A 14,207-nucleotide genomic window follows, 5' to 3' on the forward strand; every position below is an offset into this window, starting at 1 on the left:
CATGTCTTTTCCATACTTATACTGTTCATGAGAAGAAACATCACAACCTTGGCAGCTTTCCTAATTCTTAAACTCAGATTTCCCTAAAAGAAAACATACTTACCTTTTTCTTTAGGGGGGTTAAAACTTTGCAATGAACAGCTGAAGCCAACATCTTCCTAATATATGATTCACATATTGTGTTAATTCTGTTGATGACATCAACCAGCAGAGGATTTAAAGTAGTATGTTTATGGAGGATGATAATGAAACAATGTTGTTCTTAACAAGTAAACATGAAAAATGTAACTTTGTGGTGTAAATCTCAAAGTTTTAGATGAAATATCCATTTTGGATGGGGCTAACTTTTCTGAAGACAGATTGAAGATTTTAAATGAAAAATTGTCACTTACCATTTCTGAGACCAGCAAACACTCTGTTGTTGGTCTCTGCATCTCCCTGTGAGCCAAAGATTTTTTAAAACAAGATACATCTTTATTAAATTATCACTTATGACACAGGCAATTATATATTTATGTAAATGAAAACAAACTATATTGACATAATCATAGTTGTAAGCATTATACACCACAAACCATATTGACATAATTTTAGTTGCAAACATTATATATTACTTATAATATACCAGATCTTTGTCAGTCAACCATTACATAGCTTATTTAAATCCCGCCTTCTTTTAAACCTCATTCCCCCCCTGTATGTATTGTTCTCACAATTCCCATTTTTCTATGTAATTTGCTCCTCCTCTTTTCTAAAGATACCAGTTCCAATTGTTTTATGTCTGTTACTATATTCACTACTTCTAGTACAGCTGGTTTAGACTTTGATTTCCATTTTCTAATAACTGCTTTTTTGGCAGCCACCATAACCAGACTCATCAAGTTCTTACTATATCTAGGCAATTCCGATTCTGCATCATAGCTCAGAAATATAATTTCACGAGATACACCAATTTGCTCACCCATTATCCCTGATAGAGTATTCTGCATGGGATCTTTAAAGTCTGCCAACTCATTACACTCCCAGAAAATATGTTCCCAATTATTTCTTTCTTCCTCATCACACCTCCAACATTTGCTGTCTACTTGAGGAAAAATTCTCTGAGTCTACTTGGGGTGTTGTTCCTGCTGCCAATAATAATCCATGTTCTCTTTCCCTTTTATAGGTTCATAGGTTGGTACTAGGCTATCGGCCCCAGGGCCTATACAAGCCTAGCCATAACAATTCCCTGGCTATTTCTTCCCACACTATTTACTTCCTGGACCCCTGTCTAGCAGGGCAACTGACGTGATCCCTGGGGTGAATTTCCTTTCTCCCATCCAATCGTCAAGGTTCCTTTTGAAGAGGGCCAAAGAGGCGCTCTGCTTGACATGTATGGGCAGTCTATTCCAGAATCTGGGGAGTCTCTGGGTCAGGAACCTATCCCTCCAGCATGTTTTGTTTATTGTGATGACAAGGTTTAGATCCCTGGAGCGTGTGGCTCTAAGGGATTGGGATTTCTTTAAGTGTAGCGTGTCCAACAGTTCTGGGTTTTATAGGAAAACAGCTCACTTTACCTCAATGTGTGAGTGCTCATTTGTCACATTCATTGTTTGTTGTAAAATGTCCTCCCTTGATGGTCTCCTCTTGGTGAATTTCTCCATTCCTTTCTGTCACAGGAAACACTGCATCACTGAACACATTATTCTGATTGAACTTCATCCTAGAGATCCTCCCTGATTCTTGGCTATCTGTGGGTATGAAACCAGGTCATATGGAGGATTCCAACTTGATGGCTTGGATGAAGGGTAGGTTTCAGCATACCCTTTGATTTAAAAAAAAGGCATGCAGGAAGCACTGAAGCAGTTGACTGACAAGTATGTGAACTGTTGGAATTCAGCTGCATGTGATCATTGAAGTCTCTCAGGATTTTTTTATGTATTTTTAATTGATTTTCTTTATCAAAAACAATATCTAACTTACTAATTAGTATCATATCAGAGACCAAATCTTTGAACATTTAAGTTGTTTATCAGTAGAGTTATTTAATTTGTAAATTATACATTCGTTAAATTTTCAAAGGAAGAGCATGTAGCAGACATGTCTTCTTTCTTAATGGCATGTCACATTCTCCTGATGTTTTCTGGCAAATTCTTGTCTGTAGGCAGCTTGTTGGTCCTTAAGACCCAAGGGATGCTTACAGCTTTCAAACTCACTGTAATAAAATATATCAGTGCATTTTTGCAGTGTAAGAAGCTATTCTTCATAAATACACAAGCAAAGTTAGCTGGCATGTTTGCGTAGGTATGAAGAAAGGTAAAAGCTTATTTTTGAGTTTGCACCCATTCCTGCCCTTTATTTAACTTCTGCCGTAGATTCACTCTGTTGTCCTGATTGACAGAAGGCACACTCTCATTAATAACAAATTTGTGACAACCAATTTATGAATATTATTGTAATACTATTTTTTCTACTTTGTTAGATGAGTGTTTATGCCAGAATTAATTTTGATGCGATAGATACTATGAAAGCTGAGGTTGATGCTGCTTTGTTTCTGTTATTGCAGTCATATTTTTACCAATGAATTACACACCTATTTATCTGTTGAGTTCCCAGTGATTCCAGTTTTCCACAGACTCCCAAAAATACATAAGAATGCATCACAACCACCATTTAGACCTACTGTCTCAGGTAGTGGTTGCCTCACAGAGCCCTTTTCTATATATATATTGAAAAGAACATGAGACCTCTATTGGAGAGACAGGAACAGGTCCTGAGAGACAGCAAACAGTTTCTCGAAGACTTATGCAAATATAGTGTAAATGGGAAGCTGAGAGATGGCTTTTTTGTTAGTAACAATGGATATTGTATCATTATTTACTGCCATCCCTCATTCTTTGGGAATTTCTGTGGTACATGAATTCTTTGTTAAACACAGTGAGTATACCCCTAGTAAAATTGATCTTATTTGTATGTTTCTGGAAATTGTGTTAGAAAAGAATGTATTTCTTTTTGAAGGACATCTGTTTCTACAGATGGTTGGCGTAGCTATGGGCACACCCTGTGCCAATAGCTATGCCAACATAGTTATGGCTGAGTGGGAGAACAACTCCCTGTTAAATTTGGATGAGTATGTCCCACTTGAGAGCTTCTACAGGAGATTTGTAGATGACTTGTTTTTTGTGGGGGGGGGGGGACTGAAGAACAGCTTATTTAATGATTTATTATTTTATTTTATTTTACATTTATTTACTGGGAATGTCCAACTGGATATATATCCATTTTCAGTGGAGACCCTGGGAGAAAAGCTCCAGAAAGCAGAGTACAAATACTTTAGGAACAATAGAAACATTTAGAGATAAGTATAATATGCAGTTTTTAGTAGGGTTACAAACATAGATAAAACATAGTAGACAACATCAAAATCATGCCGCTTCAATTTCAGACAATAATATACACAGTTATGGGCTAAGTCTTATGCTGTTCAGTAGCCATTTGGAGTCCACTACCTCTTTTCTAAAATTCACATACAAGTTCTCTATTAGTGAAATAGATTTCCTAGATGTGCTGGTCAGCACTGACACAGTTAGGAGCCTCCAGACTAAATTATATAGAAAATCTTGTAGGAGGAATGTCATCTTGCACAGGGACAGTATGCACCCCAGCCATATATTTCAGAATGTTATCAAGGGTCAAATAATGAGAGTGTCAAGACTGAATAATTGTGATGAAATTTTCATGCAAGATGTCCAGATGCTTAGAAAAGAATTTCATGAAAGGGGCTGTAAAGCATGTGAGGTTGAAAGGAACATTGGTATGGGAGTTACACAAAGGGTAAATAAGGCAAAGCCACATTTTTCAAACCAAGTCTCTGAAGCAAAGTCTCCCCAGGCCATTAGTAATAGGAATAGTGTGCCTATGTCTTTATTTATACTAGTCATATGACTGGCATAATGAACATTATTAAGTCGAATTGGTCTATATTGAGCTTAGGCAATGATATTTCAAACGTTGTTGGTCACTGACCAAATTTTGCTTTTAAGAACAAGAAATCTCTTAAAAGGCAGCTTTGCTATAAAAAAGCAAAAGAAAAAGATAAGAGATTAAGTGGTGGTTGGGCAGGTACTAAACAATGCCTTACATGCAATCTTTGTATATTTATTAATACATCAGCATGTTTTATTCATCCAGTCACCCAGTTTGAGTATAAATTTGAAGTTAAAGCTAACTGTCGAACAAGCAGTATGATTTTTCTGGTGACATGCACAGTTTGCCACAGTTTCCATGTAGGAAAAACTAACAGGTCATTGATGGAACGAGTCAGGGAGTATTCAGTTTGATTTCCTAATAGTAATTGTTGTATAGTGATTTAAAATTTTTTTGAGACTTGAGGGATGTTCTCGGCCCAATATTTGGTTATGAACAGCAAACAGATACTGCAAGCGATGCTATCGCCTTCATGTTGAGATATGAAATGAAAAAAGCTTAAGCTTGGGGGACCAGAACAGCAAAGGGAAATTTTAAGCATTCGCGTTGGATAGTTTTCAACAGTCAGGAATCCAGGGTACCTCAAGTCAGGAGACACCAGGGATGATTTACATGCGGCAGGACCAACTGGATGATATCTTGTTCAGTATGAGGTGGCATTCAACTCTACAGCAGGAGTCACAGAAAATTGCTGAAACTTACTGCTGAGCTGTGTTATGATACAGAAGTACTGATGCTTGGAGACAACTTTAGACACCGGCAACCTCGAGAATAGTGCTCGCGAGCCGTTTTCTAAACCTTCATGTTCCAACTGTTCATTAGAGTAGAAGAAAGCAGCCACCATGAACTTTGACCTCTGATTTCACTCATATACGACGTAAAGCTACAAAGTAAACCAATTCCAGGGAGCAGAACAGTCGCCAACGTGGAAATATGACGAAAACGGACTTTTCAACACAAAAATTTCCACACCAGAAAACTCTCTCCAGAAGCTCCCCCCATTCATCACAAGCCTAAGGAATACCTCCCGCCAATACCCCTGACTCTTCCCTGGAAGTTGCTGGTTATTGTTGGACTAAAGAAATTTATTAATTAGATTAGAGGCTTGATTTGATGAATTATAAAGTATCTTGTGAATTGATTGGTCAAGTTTTTTTAAATTTATATAAAAGAAGTATGTTTTAGTTTTAAATGGAATCTGATGAAGTCCATTTGGACGAAAACGCATATATCAGGAAGGCGTTCATGTTTTTGGATTTGTTGCAATTAGATTTGTGTTTCTGTGTTCGTGTTGGGTGAAACTTTCACACATTAAAACTGAGTTATTTGCAGTCGAGTCTCCTGCATCCGTTTATGGTGGCTTGGTGAATTTTGTTCGCTACTTTTTTCTGAGTTTGGACTAAAGAAGTACTACTGAAGACTGCCCCTCAGTAACTTTTGGGAATGTAGGTAGCCTAACACCAACTACTGTCTTTGCAAACTACCTACTTAACGTTTGTATTTTCCTATAACTTCCCTTGTAAGTGAGCCAGCAGCCTACCGTAGACCACAAGACCTTACTCCCCTCCTCTGGTCAACTGAGTCCTACATATTTCCCTCCATACAGGTTAAGTGTCCTCCACCCCCTTTTCAGCCTGCCTATCTCTATTTCACCACTAGGTGGCAGCACTTACCATCCATAGGGCAATATATCTTTTATTTTTATTTGGCTCCCCTCCTAAGTAGCTGCCTAGGTATCTCTTGAGCCATTGTTCTCCAACTATATCCTGGTTCTTCCACCCCAGAACAGAATACCATAGATAACTTGCCCCTCTGTTTCTTTTCTGATAGTTAGTTATCTTACCTTTTTATTCACATACTTTTACCTGCTTATATTGCTTTTACAGCTGCAGTGGCTGATACTTTTTCTGCTGCTGGTTCTTCCTTCTGTTCTTCCCTGCTCCGTTCGCCCTACAGGCTCACTCCGCTCCCCTACCCTACCCCCAAATCCCACGTACCCCCCACCACATCCATACTTATACCCACATAACCACACCTACTTCCTCTCCCACAACTCCACCCCTTCCTCCTTTATTTCCCTCCCCTGCACAACTTTCCTCCACCACAAATCCCATCAACCCCTTTCTCTATACACCACACATCCCTAATCTCTCTTACTACTAACCACAAATATCCCATAAAAACCCAAACATGCATCCAAAGCACACACTCTTCTCCATTCAAATACTTCTCTTACTTTACCTAACCTTCATCTACTACCTTACCCAGCCTAACAAGCTATCTCACTCCCCACTCTATCACACAACCTCCTTTCTCCACTTACTTCACCCCTACTCAGTCATACCAATATCTCCTACACTTTACCCTATCAAACCCAATCTCTGCTTTCACTTCAAACTTATTTCACTAAAAACTACTACCCACACCCTACCAAACATATCTCCTACAACCTCTACTATTTATGACAAAAAACACAAAAACCCATACTATACAATAGAAATTCTAACATCTCTACTTTTAGCTGGGGATGTACATCCTAACCCAGGCCCAAACACCTCCCCCCTTCTTCAAAATCCATTCAATTAGCATCCCTGAACGCACAAAGCTTAACGAACAAAGCTCCAAACCTTCAAGCCTGGTTACACTATAATAAACCAGATATCTTAGGCATATCTGAAACCTGGTTAAAACCCCATATAAAAGATGTGGAGATAATTCCTGCCAACTACTCCATTATCAGAGCAGACAGAACCCAGCGAAAAGGAGGTGGTGTAGCTCTACTATACTCATCCTCCCTATCCATTACTCCATACAATAAAGCTATTCCTCAATTCAACAATGCAGAATTAATTATAGGCCTACTTCGATTAAATAAACACAAAAATATATGCATAGCCTCACTCTACATTCCCCCAGGCGACAATATCCCCACACTGGAAGATATCCTCTCCTGGTTCTCTTCCAATATTTCTAACGAAACCATCATCTTGGGAGACACTAACATCAATTGGTCCACCATTCAATCCCATACCCCCTCCATTAACTTCAACCTGTATAACTTCACTCAACTCATCAACTCCACTACTAGGCCCTCTAAAGACTTCTCTTCTGGCAGTACTATAGATTGGATATTAGTCTCTCACCCCCACAATTACCCTGATAGTGGAATTCTTCCTGACTCAATAAGTGACCACCTTCCCATCTTTGCCACACGCCTCTCTTCTTCCCTACAAGTTTCTCATAACTACATCACTTTCAGAGACCAAAAAAACTTCAACCCAGAAGCCTTCTCTAACTCCCTAAAATGCCTTAACTGGTACCCACTAAAAACTCTTCCCCTGGAAAGTGCTATCACTCACTTTAATTCCACTTTTTTAAACCTGTTAGATACACATGCTCCCTTAAAAACCAGAAGAATAAAAAACAAAACTACCCCTTGGCTAACTAAAAATACACTAAAAACCATGCGACTAAGAGATAAAGCCTGGGCCCGCTATCTGAAGCACAAATCTCACACTACTCTTAATGACTACAAAAGTCTTCGTAACTCAGTAAAAAAGCTTATCACAGCAGACCGACACAACTATTACTCTTCTCTTCAAAGTAAATACAAAAATGACCCACAAAACTTCTGGAGAGGTATAACCTCCCTCTTAAAACCCGGTACAACTGAAAACCCAAACCCCAACCCAAGCGTACAAGACAATGACCTTGCCACCGAGTTTAACTCTTTTTTTTCACTGACTACATTTCCAAACTAACCTCTTCCTTCTCCTCCCACCATCCACTTCCAACTTCCTCCTTCCCCCCCCTACTCCTCCTCCTTCTCCACTCTGTCATCCTACTACCTCCCAACCACTTAGATTCTCCCTGGAACCAATCCCTACTTCCACTATCAAAAAACTCCTGAAAAAGCTAAAACCTTGCACCAATGCCCCCGATAACATCCCCTCACACTTCCTCAGTATAGCTGCAGATGCTATCGCCCTGCCAATTAGTATCCTAATCAACCGCTCCATCCAAAAAAGTCACGTTCCTCAAATCTGGAAAAAGGCTTATATAATTCCCTGCCATAAAGGAGGAAATAATACTAGCATTACCAACTTCCGCCCCATTGCTATCCTCTCTCCTATTTCAAAAATTCTAGAGAAATGTATTCACCTTCAACCCCTTCCCTACTTACTAGACAACAGCCTACTAACTTCTACTCAACACGGCTTCCGTCCCAATCACAGCACTATGACAGCCCTCCTATCATTCCTCGAAAATGTGAACAAGGCTAGAGACTCTGGCCTCACTGTATCTGCCATTCTACTTGATCTCTCCAAAGCTTTTGACACTATCTCCCATAACTTACTTCTAACTAAACTCTCCAAGCTAAACCTTTCACCTTCTGCTCTAAATTGGTTCACCAGCTATCTCTCAGACAGGCATCAAGCTGTTAAGTGGAAAAAATCCATCTCCTCTTTCCTTAATAGCCCCACAGGTGTTCCACAAGGTTCCATATTAGGACCCCTTCTCTTTAATATATTTGTAAATGACTACTATCACTCTATCCCCTATGCTAACATCATCCAATATGCAGATGAATCTACAATCATCTGTGCTTCATCTTCCATTCCAACTCTCCAAAAGCTGACTCAAGATGCCTTCTCCACCACAGAACAGTGGATGAAAGACAACCATCTTGCACTTAATGCAGCTAAATCAAAACTAATGATATTGACCCCCTCTAAAACCAACACACTAGATCAACAACCATTCTCCATCACCAGTCAAAATAATAACCCACTTGAACTGGTAACTGAAGCCAAGCTTCTAGGAGTCCAAATTGATAATAACCTTACTTTCAAGTCCCATCTACTACAAAACATTAAAAAACCCACCAAAAACTAGGCCTGCTGTATCGTCACAAACAATTCCTCTCACCTACTACCTAACTCACTCTCTCTACCACATTTCTCTTACCCTCCCTCCTTTATGGTGCCCCTCTTTTAACTAATCTACAATCATCTCTCAAAACAAAACTTTCAACCTGTTATAATAAAATAGCCAAATTTGCCACTAGCAATAATTCTTCAACCCATCACTGCGTACCACTCCACAAACTAAATTGGCTTGAACTTCCCAACTACCTCTCCTACACTCAACTAACATATGCACACAAACTCATTTTTCAACCATCCCTCTGTCTCTCCCTGTCCACTACCTTTAAAATTCACCATACTCAAAGACTTCTTAGATCTACTAATCAAAACCTAATAGAAGTCTATAGACCCCATCGCCCCCCAGGACAAAACCTCCTCTCATTTTCACTAGCACGCCTATGGAACTCCCTCCCACCCTCCATTCGTACCATCACTAGCCTTCCTACCTTTAAAAAATCACTCCACTCCTACCTATCATCCACATGGGAATGCTCCTGCTCCTACTTCACATAATCTTTCTATACTCTCTACTGTATTCCACCCTTTACTCTCTCTACCTCAGACAGTAATCTATTCCTTAATAGTTCCTATCCTCCTGAAAGCCTTATCTACTGACTTCCTTATCCTTGTGCCTATGATATAATTTGATTTCAACTTTAATATGTTTTATTATTTGATTGTATTAATGCTTAACTTTACTCATTGTAATCACTGTTCCTCGTGATGTCATGTACAATAATTTGGATGTAAATCTCTATAATATGTAATCTGCATATAACTCTCTATAATATGTAATCTGTAATGGAGCTTTTCTCCCCAGGACTCCATTGAAAACAGGTTCTCTTGGCCCAATGGACTATCCTGGTTAACCAACAGCAAATAAATAAATAAATAAATGTATTGTATTAGGAAAGTGACACTAAAAATTCACTAGCTAGACACTGTATGTAGAATGAAAATGAACATGGCTTTAGATTTCAAGTTGTTGAAATTATTCCTGAACATATATGTGGAGGTGATGTGAAAAATTTCACTGAAAGCAGGGAATTGCATTGGATTATTTTATGGCAAGCTGCTAAATACCCAGGTCTAAATGACAGGGTTTCTATTAAACCTGGACTGAAAGCACGATGTCTCTTTAAATGATACAAGCTGTAGCTAAGATTTTACCCTTCTCTGATGTTTATTGGCTGCTTTGAACTAGAGTGAATATATTAAAAGTGTTTGCTGATGTCGTTTTTTTTATGTGGTCTGAAGAAGCACTAGTATTTGGTGTGAAAACGCTTACCTCATTAAACTTTTAACATTTTATGCTTCCGGTCGTGTTTCTGTGCCTTGTTTTCTTCAGTTACATTTCCTAATATTTGTTAATACCAGTGCAGTGGATCAAATTGTAAAACTACCCACAAGAGGCTCTAATATCCTTGATGTGGCCCTTACCAAGCTAGCCCCACCACCTGGCCTGTACACCACCACACATCTGCTCATTCTTGGTAAAATCTGACCACAAATAAGTTATCTTTTCACTCAGGCTTAATAATACTACCACTCCACCAAATGAAACCATCTGTAGGGACTTCCATAATTCAGACCTACTTGAACTTATAGAGGACCTACACAAAATTTCCAACATTTCCCCGACAAATGGCCTCAGATGAGAGGGTTGTTTTTTCACCTCCAGTTTTTACCAGCATCTAAACAGCTGCATGTACCCTAAATATAAAGGTAAATTCAAGAATAAACCTCTGTGGTGGAACTCCTGTATTAATAAACCATTTAATACAAGAAGGAAAATAATGAAAAGTTGTAAGAAATTTCCAACACCCTACCTCAAGACAACACTAAAACATGCCAGTAAAAAATGCAGTAACACTGTCAGGAAATGAAAAACAGAGTACAAACATAAAGTACTTGATAGTGGTTAATACCTTTCTTTTTCAAGCATGCCTTGAAGTTAATATGATCATTAAGATCTCAATAAACTGAAGCATTCAGTAAAATTTGCCAGTTGTAGTCCCTGCAAATTTAATTCATTGATTAAATTCCCTTCTCTGGTAGTTAACTTGACCTCATCTAAAACATAAAAGGAAAACCTCTTAAACTTTGCACAGCTAAAGAGTTAATTTTTTTATCACAGAGTTTTTTAAACTGTGAGAGTCCTTTAAAGCTTTAGGACCAACAGAATGCTTACAAACACGAGTTTCCCAGTTCACATCAGGAGAAAGTGGCATGCCAATAATGAGGAAGCAAATTTTATCTGTATGTGCTTGCTATGTAGCTTTAATGAAAACTGTATTTCTGAGTTAAATGACTATGACTCTATTGATAATCAAATTAATTTCTGATGAGATATTTATTAGTAAACTGAATATCACTTTTGATCAACTTGACAAATAAAGTAAACTTTTCAAAATCCATAAACTTGAAACATTCCTGAGGGACTTCAGTGATTATAAGCAGTTGAATTCCAACAGATCATGTACTTTTTAATGAAACTATTCAAAGCTTCTTGCTGGCCAGTCTTTTTTATTGAAGGACATGCAGAAAACAATTCCCTGTCCCAAGCAGTCCATTTGGAATTCCTCATTCAACTCAGTTTTGCTGCCTCACTGAACAGAAAATCAGGAAATAAGTCCTGAGGTGAGATTCAGTCATAATATGTTGTTCAGTGTTGCAGCGCACCTGCTGCAAGGGCATGAAAAAACTCACTGAAAAGAGGCAAGTCAAGGGAGAACAATTTGGAATAAATAAGGAATATGGCCATTGAGAAATTACCCAATGAGAAATGGAGAGCAGTTTTCCTAGAGCTGGGAGAATGAATACATTCCTTAGTTTACAGTGAGATTTGGTGACTGGCAGTAGAGGGACAATTGACATTAAAATCAATCTGTCCGCATAAGTTAACCCCAGCAAAAACAGCTGTTTTATCTAAAGGTTAGAGACTTGCCTCTACTAAAAGAGCATCATTAGCTAACATTATTACTTCTGTCAAACAATTCACCAGAAAGTTAAACCTTGCATGTTTGTTTATTAGTAAAAGCATTGTTACTCCCACCATATAACATAAATCAAGCTGTTTTAATCCCCCATTGGTTGATGTCATGTGTAGCTTTGAAGCTACATATCAAGCAGATATTAGGAACGTGTTGGCTTCATCTGTTAGTAAAACGTTTTTAACTTCACTAAAGAAGAAAGACCAGCACTGTTTTCTTTAAGAGGGAATGTGACTCTAAGGATGGTGAAAATTGGCAAGTGTGATAGCAGTGTTTATGAAAAGTAATGATTGAAAATGATGTGTTTTATGCTGAATGAGGATGACCGCTATGTAGCCACTGACCAACAGGCTATTTTTTCAGTTTATTTAGATATTGATGGTTTTATTGATTATCTAACTGACAATGCAGTAATTACACTGCAGTATAGTGAATTTTTGGACAGTATTTAATCTGTGTATTTCTATTATGTTTAGAATCCTGTAGATTCACAAGTCAACTACAAGGCTACCTTTCAGGCCAGTTGCGGCAGCTGGTGGATCCAAAGCAGATGTTTTCAGAATTTATTAAGAACAAGTTGAAGAGTTTTATGCAAAAAACAAAGTCTTTTATTTTAGATTCTAAGGGTTTAGTTTCAGAATTGTAGCTTGTTATTATATCTAACAATAATATTTTATTACAGCTAATTTGATTAATCTGTATACTGTAATACAACATGATTTTGGTGTACTTTGGTTTAGGGAATACATATCAAATGTATTTTTGTATTTCCTGACAGAGAGATTAATGTGTTAATAGACTGTCTTAACATTGTTTGGAAAAACATTATTTTTTTGTTTTATTTTTTCAAAGAAGTCAAATGGTTTCTGTGGTGGCTGATATGGTGCCAAGATTTATGGAAACATTATGGTGGCACAGTTGGAAAATATGTATGTTTATTGTGACCCCTGTTTGTTAAAACAAAATGTTTGTTTTATTGATGACGTTTTTATGTAGTAAAGGTCTGGAATATTTACAAAAAATAAGTTATAATCATGTTAATTCTAGTACAGCTGCTTTAAGATTCAGTTTTTAAATCATTCAGTCGGTGTTATTTTGCCGGATGTTAAAAGTTCAAAATCCCTGATTAACATTATTTTTATACTAGGATTTGTTGTAAAAAGTGACCAGGAACTCATACTTGCAATCTAAAATATACAACCCCCATAAAAGGAATGTCATAAAAGATTGGATGGTTAGGACTAGTAGGCCATTTGGGGTAGAATAATTATTTCATGAAGAGATGACATTGGTGAAACAGAAGTTCCTAGCCAGAGGCTACCCTACATGGATGGTTTTAGAATATGTAAAAAAAGACTTGGATGGCAGAGACACTGAATATCGTCTAGGAGTCAGAAAAGAGGTTGTTGGCCATGTAACGTATGGGCAGACACGCACTGAAGATATCAGTTTGAGTTTATATGTAATTGCACGTAACTGTAAATGACTAAGTCAATGCTAATATTAAGGGGGACGTGGAGATAGTCCACTTTTTGCGAGCAAGAAAACTTTCAACATCAAAGGTGGACAAATTCTGGCATTTTTTTATGTTGGCAGAACCAAATTTACTTTAAAGAAAAGAATATATGAGGACACCCATGCTAATGCAGTAAGGGGTGAAAAGTGTTCCTTGTAAACACTTGTTGAATTGTACAAATTTTAAGTTGTTTGGTTACATACTTTAGATGAGGCAAAGTTACTATCAGAGAAGGGTATTTAATCATGAATTAAATTGCAGTGAATACAACTGGCAAATCCTACTGAATGCTTCAGTTTATTGAGATCTTAATGATCATAATTACTTCAAGACAATTTTGAGAAAGAAGACTGTTAAGCTCCATTAAAGTGCATTGCAAACATGTTTCCATACATTTTCATTACTATTAGCATGTTTTGAATGATAAATTGTATCTGTATTTATATTCTTTTTATGTCAGTTGATTTTTATCACATAATTTCATCATGTGATTTATATAGTATTGTTGAATGCATGATGGTTGTACATTAGTTTGGTGAAGTCTCTGAGGGTGCTATATGTGCTTACGGCGATAAAGATTATATACTTGACCTGGATTGTTCATCATTCTATTTTTATTTTATTTTTCATTATTACAGTTTAGGAATCGTGACTGGCATTTTCCTTGTTAAAACTTTTATATACGTGTCCAAAAGAGGGAACGTATGCTTTCTGCAAAATACTATCTCTAAGAAAACTTCATGTACCGATTAGTTGTCATCCAACTTCAATATCTTATGTCCACGTTGTACCTGTGAGATCAAA

At 37.6% G+C, this 14,207-nt stretch overlaps 1 long non-coding RNA gene across 1 annotated transcript in view; it reads left to right on the plus strand.

The window, feature by feature from the left end:
• The window catches only part of LOC122798856, a 44,101-nt gene extending 30,316 nt beyond the window's left edge, over nucleotides 1–13,785 (plus strand). The window contains exon 2 of the long non-coding RNA XR_006364313.1: nucleotides 12,364–13,785. This is a non-coding gene — a long non-coding RNA (uncharacterized LOC122798856). The remainder of the gene's footprint in view (nucleotides 1–12,363) is intronic.
• Nucleotides 13,786–14,207: the final 422 nt, after the last annotated feature.

This window comes from Protopterus annectens, chromosome 3.part1, assembly GCF_019279795.1.
Source record: "Protopterus annectens isolate FY-2018-M chromosome 3.part1, PAN1.0, whole genome shotgun sequence".
Classification (NCBI taxonomy): Eukaryota; Metazoa; Chordata; order Ceratodontiformes; family Protopteridae; genus Protopterus; species Protopterus annectens.